Raw genomic sequence first — 12,946 nt, forward strand, 5'->3', positions numbered from 1 at the left:
AGTTCTTGTTTCTAGTCAGGAAGTGAACTGTTAGTTGTGACATGTCCTTTGCATATTGGTTCATCAACCCTTCCCAGCATTTGTACTGGCGACCTTGGCTTCAAATAAACAGGATAAATGCCTTCCTGTTGAATAGACTCTAAATTTGGTTGTGTCTCTCAATCTCTTCACAACCAAAGTTTTAAAGCCTGACTGACCTCCTAAAAGCTACTAGTGAATTGTTATTTGAGTATATTTATTACAATTATATATTACAGTAATACATGATTTTTATATTTGCATTCTTATTGCAAAAACTCAGAAAATACCAAAATATATAAAGGAACAATAATATCCCATTTTAAATGTATTTTGACATTTTAGTTTATTTTCAATGGCCCATGGTTGTTTTTTTCATCATTTGAGCAGAATTAACAAAACTAATTAGCTAATATTTACTATAATTCAATGCCAACCACCTTCCTAAGTCTTGACATGTGTTACTTCATATAATGTTCATGACAATCAAATGAGGTAGGTACTGTTATTATCTCCAATTTTGCTGATAGAAAAAATCTAAGGATTAGGGAGGTGGCCCAGGATGTGCCACTGTAAGTGGTTGAGTGAGGATTCAAACCCGGGCCATCTGATTACCTGTCTCTTGATCGAAATGCAAATTTACAATGTCTAGATCTGCCTATGGTCTGCTAATCTGCCCATGGACCAAGCCCTAAAACCTTCACGACCCAGACATCTAGCACAGCTTAATTAAAGTCAGTGGAGAATAATTGCAAGATATTCCATACTATTAGTGAATTCCACTAATATATATTAAATTAGTATGCCTATTTTGATAATATGCATTTAACATTATTTCTTTCATATTGTAATTTAGCCCGGTAATTTTGAGCAAATAGCTTAGGGGAGGAATTTCTTCTTACTTAAACTTTATTCTAGTTCCAATCTTTTCAACTCAGTGCACTTAAAAAAAAAGTCAGTATTTTTCCTTTACTGGAAAGAAATTGCACGTCTGGAAACGTTTTTAAGCGGCTTCATTATCTTTTACTTCCTGCTTGCCTTTCCTTTTCCTAGTTCATCCCACACCGAAACTCCTACTCCCACTCAACAGCAGAACTTTTAGCTTAAAAAAATAATAATAATAACGTGTGTTCACCAAGGAGTTTTGCAGGAACTAAACTACAACAGCAGGACATTTCAGGAAAGGGGAGAATTAGGGATGGGAGGCGAAGGCATGGGCAGCGCGCCTGGTTCCCTCTGATCCTGCCTGGGGTCTGACACCAACTCGTTTATCCCCTCAGGGTCAGGGGGCTGTCAGCGAGCCGCCCATCCGTCTTCCTGAGTGACAGGCCCAGGGAGCCCGCGCTCCCCGCGGACCCGGTCGGCGCCTGCCTGCGGACCAGCCAGCACTGCCGGCAGGGCGCCGCGGTGCCGCCTCCCAGCCAGCCTGGGGCGCGCAGAGCTCTGGGGCGGGGGGCTGCCGCTCAGAGAGCCCCCGAGAGAAGGCAAGGGGCGCGGGCGGTGAGGGGAGCGCGTTACATGGTGATGGATGAGGCAAAAAAAAAAAAAAAAAAAGCCAGTGACACAGTCACTCCTCAGTGAGAACACAAATATTGCCCCAGACTGACGGAGCAGAGAATAGCTCTGTGTCTGTTCCCTACGTAAAAACTGGAACTCCTGGTCACAGGTATAACGTAAAGCCTGTGGGACCCAAGGCAGGAACTGAGATTATTTAATTGATTCAGCAACCGATGCCAGATGCTGTCCTAGATACTAGGGATGGAAAGCTCTCGTGGAGTTTACAGTGTACAGAACTGGTCTTTTTCATCTTACTTTTCTCCCACAATTAGCACAGGGCCTGCTGCCTGTCATGGGTACTTGCTAGTGTTCACTGAATAAATGAATTCAGTGGAAAGTGCTAGGGAAAAGGAGTCAGGATGATGAGGGGGTGGTAGCAGTTAAGGGGTTTAGCAAAGTAGGTTGCCTCACTGTTTCCAGGTTAAAGAGCAGCGCTGAAATGAGGTTTCCTTCCCCACAGCTGCTCCTTCACCCTTCCAGGGATTTCTTCTCCACAATCAAATGTTTCAGGTAAGCCTCTCCATTCAGCAACTAAGGACCTTCTTCAGACCTGGATGAGTGCTATCGTGTCTGCCTCTGAAAAACCATCCCTAGCTCTGGTGAAGTGGAGGACTCGTATCTAGAATGCCCCAAAAGGAGAGAGTTGGGCCAAATAGAGGTGAGTGCCGCAACGTTGTAGGAAGTGGTAGGAGTGATGGATGAGGAAAAACCTGTACCCCAGAGTCAGATGGCTGTGCCACCTTCCTATGCCAGGGAATGGGAAGACAGTGGGAAGAGAAAAAACAAGGTGTGCCCCTGAAATGTATAGTATTTAAAAGCGTTTCTGTTGCAGAGCCAGTTTCTGTACCTTGTTGAGGTACAACAAGGTGGATGGTTGTACCTCAATGATTAAGGATGCCTCTGCCCCCCACCACTTCAGGCCCTTTCTCTAAGATGGGGGCTGCAGCTGCTTCCTACACATCTTGCTCTTTCAAACTATTTGGGCAGGCTGGAATTGCTACTATTGACGGTGCAGTTGTGCAGGTTAGGGTCACTGAGACTATTAACCAGTTGCATTTGGTGGCAGGAAAGTGTCGTAGGAATTTGCCTTGACTGCAACCACAGAAAGATCTCTCTCTCTCTCTCTTTCTCCCCCCCCCCCACCCCCTCCCCCTGCCTGCCTGGGGGAATGTAAGGACTGGTCTTCTCCAGCCTTTTCCTGGCAGTTCCTGGCAGTGTTTTGAATGGGGTCAGGGATAATGAGAACCATGTTTGCTGAAGGAGAGAAGCCAATTTCCTTTATGGTGGCCTTTCCCTGCTCAGAACCTGGTGTGTGTTTGCAGCCACCTTCCTGCATGGCCCTTTGTAGTGACACATGGCCTAAAGCATTAAAACTGCAGAGTGTAGGGATGCTACAGCACAAAGTTCATGTGCAAAGCTTGGAACTGTGGCATGAGTGAGGAATCTGTTTTCAGACACCAGATGCAATTCCTCCTTTGTATACATGGATCACAGTAAACTCTCAGGCTAGTTAGCTTATCTTAGTCTTAGTGCTTTAATCTATATATTATTTCAAAAATCTTGGCTCTACAAGCACACCAAGAATGTTACAAAGTTCTGACCCATTTTTCTTGACAAGTAACAAAAGTATGTGGGATGTTTAAAATTTTGTTGTTATTCTATTCTTTGAATAGTAGCCAGGCTCCTCATTCTGAGTTCTGCATGGCCCGGCTGATTAGGTCTAATGAGGTCTAAAGAGCACGTGAGGTCCTTCGTAAAGTCACTCACATACTTTAAGCAAATGACCTTTCCTAGCTGGTGACACATATGGGATGTGATCAGATTAAATGAGTTGCATTCTGTGATTCAGTACCAAGATGGATTTTTACTGAACTACAGGAATAAGGGAGCACAGTAATAAAAAATTTAAAAAATTTTGAAAAGGTTTGTATAGGTTGGGTCTAAGCAAAATAAGGAAAGAGGCAAATTTTACCTTTATGTTTTTCCTTTTTGTGTATCTATCACTTCCTTTGCCTAAGTAAAGTATAAGATATGTGCACATACATGTGTGACTGTGTAGAAGTCTGTGTGTGTCTCCCAGGAGATCCAGTCCTAGTCTTCCAAAAATGATAGTAATTAGCCTTTACCTTCTGTGTCGTCATTGGTGAAACATCTGAAAATCCTTAGCCAAGAATGGTTCTGTAGTGCTACAGGCAGTGCAGTTTCATGCAAGAAATGTGTCATATTTTTTCTGACTTACGTCATATCTTTTTAAGAATCCTCAGTCTGATATGTAGTGGCTAATTTTAATTAGTTTTCCTTCAGAATTTCTTTCTAAATGACATAAGCACTACTTCTAACCCTTTCTAAAAAGGAAATATTCAAGTATTGCCCAAAGGAAAATATTGACCAAGACAAAAGGTCAAAGGGAAAATATGTTAAACTCTCAAGAAAAGCTATTGATTTATCAGAGGTGACCATTATACCAGGAAATTTAGTCAAGAAAGCACTTATTTTTAAAAAAGTTTAAATTCAGATAAAATATGATTTATTTTTAAAACTTAGTGAAACAAGCAAATTATTTTAAATAGATAATTTAAAATTTGCTCTGTAATTATTTGCACGTCTATATTACCTACTTCTGTTTCTATAATGGGTATAAGATACGTCAGCATTTCTACAAGTGTATTCCATCTGAAAGATTCTCAGGACAATATAATTTCATAGTATAGAAGTTTGGGAATCCCTACAAATTATATATTTCTCTCTTTGAGCAATTCAAAGACCTCTCTTCTATAGAAAAGTTCGAGGAATTCTGCAGTAAAAAGTCAAAAGTATTGAACTTTTTTTTCAGTCCAATATTCCTCAGATTTACTTGACTCAGACCCCTCCTTTTTCAGTAAAACCTGTTTTGCATTTTTGTCTTTGAAAAATGCAACAAAATAGGCAAATCTGTTCTAATGGGAAACTAAAATATGCAAAAATTGAAGTTAAAGAAATTTAAGAAAACCTAAAAATATTATAATCATGGAATGAAATTATTTACCTTATCAAAATTTCTTATGATACATATTCCTAGGTTACATATTTTTGTGGTTATCTTATATGAATCTTTAAAGAACTGATATTTTTTATACTATATATTTTTAAAATAGATGTTTCAGGGCATATAAAATGATAGACAATATCCCTGCTATATACACCTGGAAAGATTCTCCTCTCTCCATCCCTAGCTCCTCAAAAACATTGCAATCATTATTAGGAATATGAAATGTGAAAATTTCTTAAATTAAATAAGAAATCATATCCATTGGTATAGTTAAAGAATAATCTACCATTATTAACTAGGGTTAGCCAGGTATATAAAATTATTTTATTTGTTGGATACATTATTACCATAATTATTTCAAAAGGCTAATAATAATAGCTATATGATCATTGAGAAAAATTTGATAGATTTTGATAAATTTAAAATTCTGTTTTAGTATAAAACTATCGGCAAGTTGGAACTTGAAGGATACTTCAAGAGGATAATAAATTCTCACCTTTACTCTATTGTCAACATTATATTTAATGGTTAAAAAAAATAGTGATTCCCTTTAACATCAAAAATGAGATAAAGAAATCTATTACCACTAATATTTATACTTTAAACCAATGCAATAATATACAGAGCAGAAATAAGTCTACTAATAGTAAAATATAAAGAAAATAAGGTTAATACTATTTTGAGATAATATAAATTAATCTAAAAAAAAACAAAGTGATTCATCTTCCCTAAAAAAATCACAATATTTCGGAATTGACTAGCATAGATTAAATGTGAAAAAAGTCAAGAGATTTTTTCTAAATACCTAAGTATTCTATTAGCTGAGAATAAAGATACATGAATAGTATTAACAACAATAAAAAATAAAATGAAACTTATATGAAGATAACTTTAACATTGACTGAGTGCTTTGCTCTACCAAAAATAATGGCTGGAGCAAATGAAGACATGACCTACTCTTAAAGAGTAGTTTTAGTTAAATTAAAATTCTTCCTATTAATTTAAAGTTTCAGTATTCTAATACAAATCAATTTTTTAAAAACTTATTAAAGAGTTAAGCATTAATTTAGAAAAATAAGTGGGCCAGGAAAAGCTTAAACATTTTGAAGATGAAAAGTAATGGCTGAGATGATTTTACTCTACTGGATATTAAAATGAGGTTTGAGTCTGATAATTAAATGTTAAAATAGTATGGTCTCAGAAAAGAAAGGATAATCAGATGAATGGAAAAATATACTAGTATTTTTTTTTTTTTTACTGTGTATTGTAAAAGTAGTGTTACAGGAAGTTATTAGGGTTAAATACAGGAAGTCATTAGGATCAAATAAATGAAACAATTTTGAGCAGGATTTTGAAAGCTGTATAACATCATATAACCTTAGTTTTGCTTACATCATTGTGACTCTCCAAGATGGGGATTTTAAAATGCCACATTTTCATACTCATTTGAATATGAAACTTCTTTTTTTAGAAGTTATTTTAGAAGCATTATTCTTTGAAACATCTTTTGCAAAAGATTGGCAAAAATAATCTAGAAGCAGAAAATTTCGCTGAATAAGAAAGCCTTTAGGCCTCACAACACGTTTTCTGTTTATCCATTGAGTGTCCCTTGCTAACTTCTAAATGTTTCTCTTAGTCTAGAATGGCAACCTTCTCTATAACTCACAGTCTCTGCCATCATCAGAGCACCCAACTTCCCATTTGTGTTACTAGTTGGTCACACGGGGAGATATTGTAGAGCAGCATATCCTATTAACTTGTTAATAATTTTTGACTCTTAGCTGAACTCATATACCATGTAAATAGCAATGGAATGCAATTGTACAAGAGGGAATCTTAACTTACACATATCTCCTGAGGAAGTTAAAAGGCTATGCCTGAGGAATTGGTTAATTCATTCTAGCAGTCATGGTTTATTAGGAGGATCTAGAGAACAGTCCATAGAGCTGTGAGTTTTTGGTTCCTCTAGCTGTGTGTCCATGCTCTAGGGATGAGAGTTTAAAATCAATGGAAGGGTTTGTTCAGAATTATTAGCTTCTTTGTTTTGCAAATTTAATTTAGACTATAAAATGATACCAAAGTATGATGAAGGGCTAGTCTTATAAGTAAAAAGATCCTCTCTGACTGCATTTCCCAGTCCCCAACTTTACCTCCATATATGTAATTTTTTGACAATTGGTCAAAGGTGACAACCTTTGTCACCTCTGCTATATCATGTATGCCGCTGTTGAAATTTTATCTCTTCCTGCCTTTTCCCAACCCCTTCCCTTTTCTCTTTTTCCTCCTTTCATTCAAGTCACGACAAAATCTTCCAAGGTTGACGAAGTTCAACATTCACTAATGCTCTGTCCCACTTCCTAGTCCGTAAACAGGATCACTGCTAAGAAGCAGGAGCCATCCCTTCCCTCTCCTTCACAGGGTTGCCTTCAAATTCACACATCTTTTGTTTAACGTATCTCTGAACTGAATGCAGATCGAATGTACAGCGATGCAGAAAGCTTTCTCGCATACCTTATGGATTTAAAGGCCATACCTTACAGTGGAGTTTACTGCCTATAAGGCAGTTTGATTATCATGTCCAATGAGTGTCAAACAGCTGACTAAATGGTTCTCATTAGCATAACTCGACCTTTCCCTATTTGTGTAGAGCCTTACTCAAGTTTTAAAAGATGGAGTTAAGTCAGCAGTTCAACATACTGGGCACATGTATTATGCAAATTTTTAAAATTAGCTCTAGCTCCTACATAGCTGCTTGCTCTGTAAACCTTAAGCAACATTGTTCCTCAAGTAACATTGAGGAAAAAATGTTTAATCCCCATTGAAAAGTTATTCATTTGAGTTAAGGGAATAAAGATTCAGAAGAAAAGGAGGATATGTAATAGACATATTTTTCTGGTAGTAGTACTATATTTCACCTGATTTATTCCAGGTACTGCAAAATATTTTCCAGACTTAAAATTAGTTTAACATTTGCTTTAAATTACTGCTTTTCATAAACTATTACAGTCTACATATAACTTTGGTTAAAAAAAAAACACAACTATATGCATACTTTAATTGTATTCTGTTTTAGGTAGAGACATCAGGGTATGACAGTATTTTTATGTTTTGCATTATAAATGAAAGGCAGAATTTTGGAGCAATTCATTAAAAACAATTATTATATTTGGTGATTAGATTGATAAAAGTGTTTAAGCACTCTAATTGAAAAAAATATATTATTATAAATTAGCCAAAGTAAAAGCTTCAATAGAATGAAAAACAATGATAAACGGGTGTATTTTACATTTCTCCTTGGACCTCGCGTGGAGCTTAGTGGCAGACTGCTTATGAGATTTGCCATGTATTCCTGATACCCACATGACATGAGGTGTGTATGAAATTGAGTGGCCTGAAAATATGCTTGCAGAGGTAAGAAAACTGACAAGTCCAAAACTGTGACATTATTAAATCATAAACCAATGCAGGGAGGGAGTACATTCATTTTCATTTTGTAATGCAGGCAGATAAAATAAAATTACCTCTGGACCCCACAATATAAGACTTATAAAAAAGTGTGTTGTTGCAAGATAAGAAGGAAAAAGGTAAGATAGGAAAAAGAATCAAAAGAATGTCTAATGAGGTTGGTAGCTGATGGATACATAGTCATCTTTCCCATAATCAGAGTGGTAAAAGGTGAACTCATTAGCAAAACTAATAAATTATAAAGCACCTTGAATAGTTTAGTATTTATTGAAATCTGTACTGTATGTTACATTGCAAAATCTGTGAATTTAGTATATTCTTGTACTTTTTTTAAATAATAGATTTATGAAAATTGAATCCAAGCAAAATATGTTGCTAAGCTCACTGCTGTTTCAGCATTCTTGGGAAAAGAAAAAGGCATAATATAAATATATTTATATAGGTAACCATCAGAAAAAATAATGATTTTTAAAAATTCACATTTGGAAAGAAATTACCTTGTCCTTATTCTTGGAAAAAAATTGACATTCTAGTTTGGCCACAGTTGGATTTCAAAATAGCTTATTTTAGGAAAGTGGATGTGGCTTAACTGATAAAGTGTCCACCTACCATATGGGAGGTCCAGGGTTCGAACCCAGGGCCCCCTGGCCCAAGTGGTGAACTGGCCCATGCGCAGTGCTGCTGTGCACAAGGAGTGCCCGGCCATGCAGGGGTGTTCCCTGTGTAGGGGACCCCGTGCACAAGGAGTGTGCCCCACAAGGAGAGCTGCCCCACACAAAAAAAGCACAGGCAAAAATTTGAGGTACAGGAAAATAAATTAAACCAACAGTTTTTTCAACTGGCTATTACTTAAACATGTTCATGATATCAAAGAAAAGGTGAAATAAAGAATTTGATGGTACATCTGTTGTATGGTTAAATACTGAGTGACCAGAATGAATATGCTTTGACAAATGTGAAAACATTTTAAGGAGTTTAACATGATATGTACTAAAACACAAATATAGAGAGAAAATTTGCATGCTGATACATATACCTACATACATTAAATTTCTAAACAAAATTCGACAGTTAACATAATGAAAAAATGAGTTCTTATTTAAAGCTAAAATTTTAAAAATCAATGTTCTGGTTGACACCAACAACCAAGAATGTGCCTTAAAATATGGAGAATTGAAAAATGGCACTCCCCAGTCAGTGACTGTAGTTCAAAGAGCTGATTCTACCATGTTTTTAGTTTCCTTGTTGCTAAAGCAAATACCTTGCAATGGGTTGACTTAAACAATGGGAATGAATTGACTTGCAGTTTTGAGGCTAGGAAAAAGTCCAAATCAAGGCATCACCAAGGTGATGTTTTCTTCTCCATGACTGGCTTTCTGCGGCAGGGTGCCAGTGATCCTGGGTTCTTGGCTGCTCTATCACAGGGCAATGCACACGGCAGCTTCTTCTGACCCTTTCTCTTCCATGTTCCATTGATTTTCACCTTCTGTCTGCTCCCTCTGTAGCTTTACCTCAGTCAGTTTGAATTTCATTTCACTTATAAAGTACTGAGCTGGGTCACTCCTCAAATGAAGTAACATCACTGAAAAGTTCAATTTACAATCACACGACACCCTCAGAAGTGGATTAAGTTTAGTTTAATAACATGTTTTTAATAACATGATGGAAGTCAGACTTTCCTTAAAACTGTGATGATTACAAAATGAGAAGCTGGGATTTTTCATGTTATAGAATTAATTATGCTGCAATTGCCATAGACTTGAAATTCTCAAAAGTTTCTCAGGCCGTAGTCTTATGCAATAGGGCAAGAGATACTGGGGCTGACCTGCTCCATCTGCTCATGAGCGTTAAGTATTGGATAAAATGTTTCTGCAAAATTATTGGTTTTACATCTTATGGGATACCACTGAGATCATTGAATTTTATTCTATGTCTTAAATAAATTAGTAATTCATAAAAATAATAAAAATAGGTAATCATATTACAAAAGTTAAGATAAAAAAGTGATAAATCATGAGTCTATAGACATCTTGAAGTCCTTCATTGTTCATGTTAAAAGCATTTCAGAGCCCTTCACCTCCCTTCTGGAAAAATTCATCCTAAAACCATTAAGTGGGGAAGAGCAAAGCAGTTATTCCAGGTATGTGTGCAGCAGACAGTGAGAGGGGCAGTGGCCCAGAACAGAATGAAGATGGTCCACACTGGGAGGCCAGGGAGTCAGAGGCTAGGCAGGGTAAGGTGGGCATCCTTGTGAACGTAGGGGCAGCTTGGTGTGATGCATCAGAACCCGATCAAATTGAGGAGCATGTCTGTGTAGAGGGGAAGCTAGCACTCCTGAGCAGGGTAAGGGTGAGTCCAGTATGGGGAGTTGGAACCTGAGCAGGATAGAGCAGCTCCACAAAGGAATAACCTGGCATGGGCAGAGCTCCAGTAGGAAGAGTGGGATGTCCACATTGGGGTGGTCTATTGTGGAGTGTTGGAAAGAGGACTGGGTAAGGGATATTAGAGTCCAAGGAGGATAGGGAAGATGTTTTCGTTTTCTAGCTGCTATGACAAATACCACACATGGGCTGATTTAACAACAGGAATTTATTGTCTAACAGTTTCAGAAGTTAGCAGGCTTGCTTTCTCCTGGGGTGGGGATTTTAGCTGGCCAGCATTCCTTGGTTCCTCAGCTGCTTTCCTGCCATACGACTATGTCCACTCCTTTGCCTTCTGCGTTCCCTTGATGCCCAGGTTCTGGCTCCTCCCTGTGACTTTAAAAGAAAATAAGGGGAAGTAGGTAAAGTTCAGTGGTTTGAGTGCCTGCTTTCCATGTTTGAGGTCCCAGGTTCAATTTCTGGTACTTCCTTAAAAAATATTAATAATAAGAACTCCAGTAATAGGATTAAGACCCAATTTTATCAACCATTGAGGGCTCTATGAGGTGTCAGAGCCTTAGGGGGGTGATGAATTTTGCACGTGGAGGGCCACCTCAGAATGAGGAATTAGAGCTGTGGTGGATTGAATTATGAACTGCAAAAAATGTTCTTTATCTTAATTTGCATTCCTGTGGGTGTGAACCCCTTGTAAATAGTACCTCTTGAAGCTGCTATTTTTAATTAAGATGTGGCCAAACTGAATAAGGGTCTTTTTTTTTTTTTTTTTTTTTTTTTACAGATTCTTAGATTATACAGATGTCACATAAAAATTATAGCCCAAGGGTGGGTCTTAATCCAGATTACTGGAGGCCTCATAAAGAGGACCCAGATGCTACAGAAGTGAAAAAGGAGAGGACATTGCCATGCAATGGGAGGCAGAAATATAAGCCAAGGAACCCCAACAGTTGCTAGCAGCCAGAACCAGAAAATACAGACTCTGGTAGAAAGAAATTATTGCTAATATCTTGATTTTAGACTTGCTGTCATCTCGAAACACATGAGCCAATAAATTTTCATTGTTTAAGTCAACCCATTGTGTGGTATTTGTCACAGCAGCAGGTAAAGTCAGACAAGAGCAGTGGCAAAATAAGAAGGAACCACACAGGAGAAGGACTGGTGACAAGTTCCATACAGTGGATTTATTAAATAAGTAAATATATTTAAAAAGTAATTGGAAATAGTTTATTACTCTTAGAGAAGGGAGTTACAAATGCAGAAAAGGAGGAAATGAAAATGAACCCTGTTATGTTGGATTGGAATAGGAGCTATCCATGTGAACTCGTGGTCTTTGATTAGAGATAGATAGATAGATAGATAGATAGATAGATAGATAGATAGATAGATAATTAAAGATGTAAGTGTATGTATGAGTATGGAAATTATTTGGCTATGTATATGCATACATGTATTTCTTGGCTCTCCCCTCCAAGACAGTCCTGGGAGCAGTGACATACCAATAGAAATGAGCACATGTAGCATGCAGATCTTGGGTTTTCAATACTATTTTCCACTCAAAGAATCCAGAGCTCCTTGAAGGAATGGCTAATTTTAGGGCTGGGGCAGAGAAGGTACAAAAGGGCATGATATGCCAGGAAGCAAAAAGTGCTAAAAAGATGCTGGGGATAAGTCAAAAGGACATGAAAGCCAGCTGAACGGGCTCCTTCAGGTCAGATCTGGGACTATTTGAGCATCATAATAATGATAGTAATGGATTATCACCACATTGATAAATTCATGAGTAAATAGAAAATTTGAAGATGAACAGGATATTAACATAGTTTCAAAGTCTCTCTCTACAAAATAATTACTACTTTCTAAAGAGAACGGAGGAAATTTACAGTGGAGAGGACTGGCAGGCACCAATTCACTCAAGAGATTAAAAAACATTATCAGTAATGGAGCAAATTGAAATTGCTTGCCATCTGACAAAATCAAATGAAAATAACATGTTGTCTCTGAGATACTCCTGCCAAAAATGCATAATTGGAATCTAATCAAGAGAAGCATCAAACAAAGTCAAACTGAGGGATGTACTACAAAGTAACTAGGCTGTAACCTAAAGTGTCAATGTCAGTAAAGTCAAGGAAAGATTGAAAATATGTTCCAGACTGAAAGAGGCTAAGGGGATGTGACAACCAAAGGTAATGCATAATTCTGAACTGGATCTTTCTTTAAAATATATTTTCATTAGAGAGGTTGTGAACTTACAAAACAATTATGCACATGTGTAGAATTCCCAAACAATGCCTCTTCCACCAACACTGTACATTGTTGTGGAACATTTGTCACAAATTATGAGATAATATCATCAGTCTATTACCACTCACTATGGCCCATAGGGCACATTTGGTATATTTTCCCCATATCCCACTATTATAACCAAGTCCATCTTTGGTATTGATGCAAGAATATTACAGTATTGCTATTAATTATAGTCCAGTTTACACTAACTGTATTT

The sequence above is a fragment of the Dasypus novemcinctus genome, chromosome 1 (assembly GCF_030445035.2).
Source record: "Dasypus novemcinctus isolate mDasNov1 chromosome 1, mDasNov1.1.hap2, whole genome shotgun sequence".
In the NCBI taxonomy this organism is placed as follows: domain Eukaryota; kingdom Metazoa; phylum Chordata; class Mammalia; order Cingulata; family Dasypodidae; genus Dasypus; species Dasypus novemcinctus.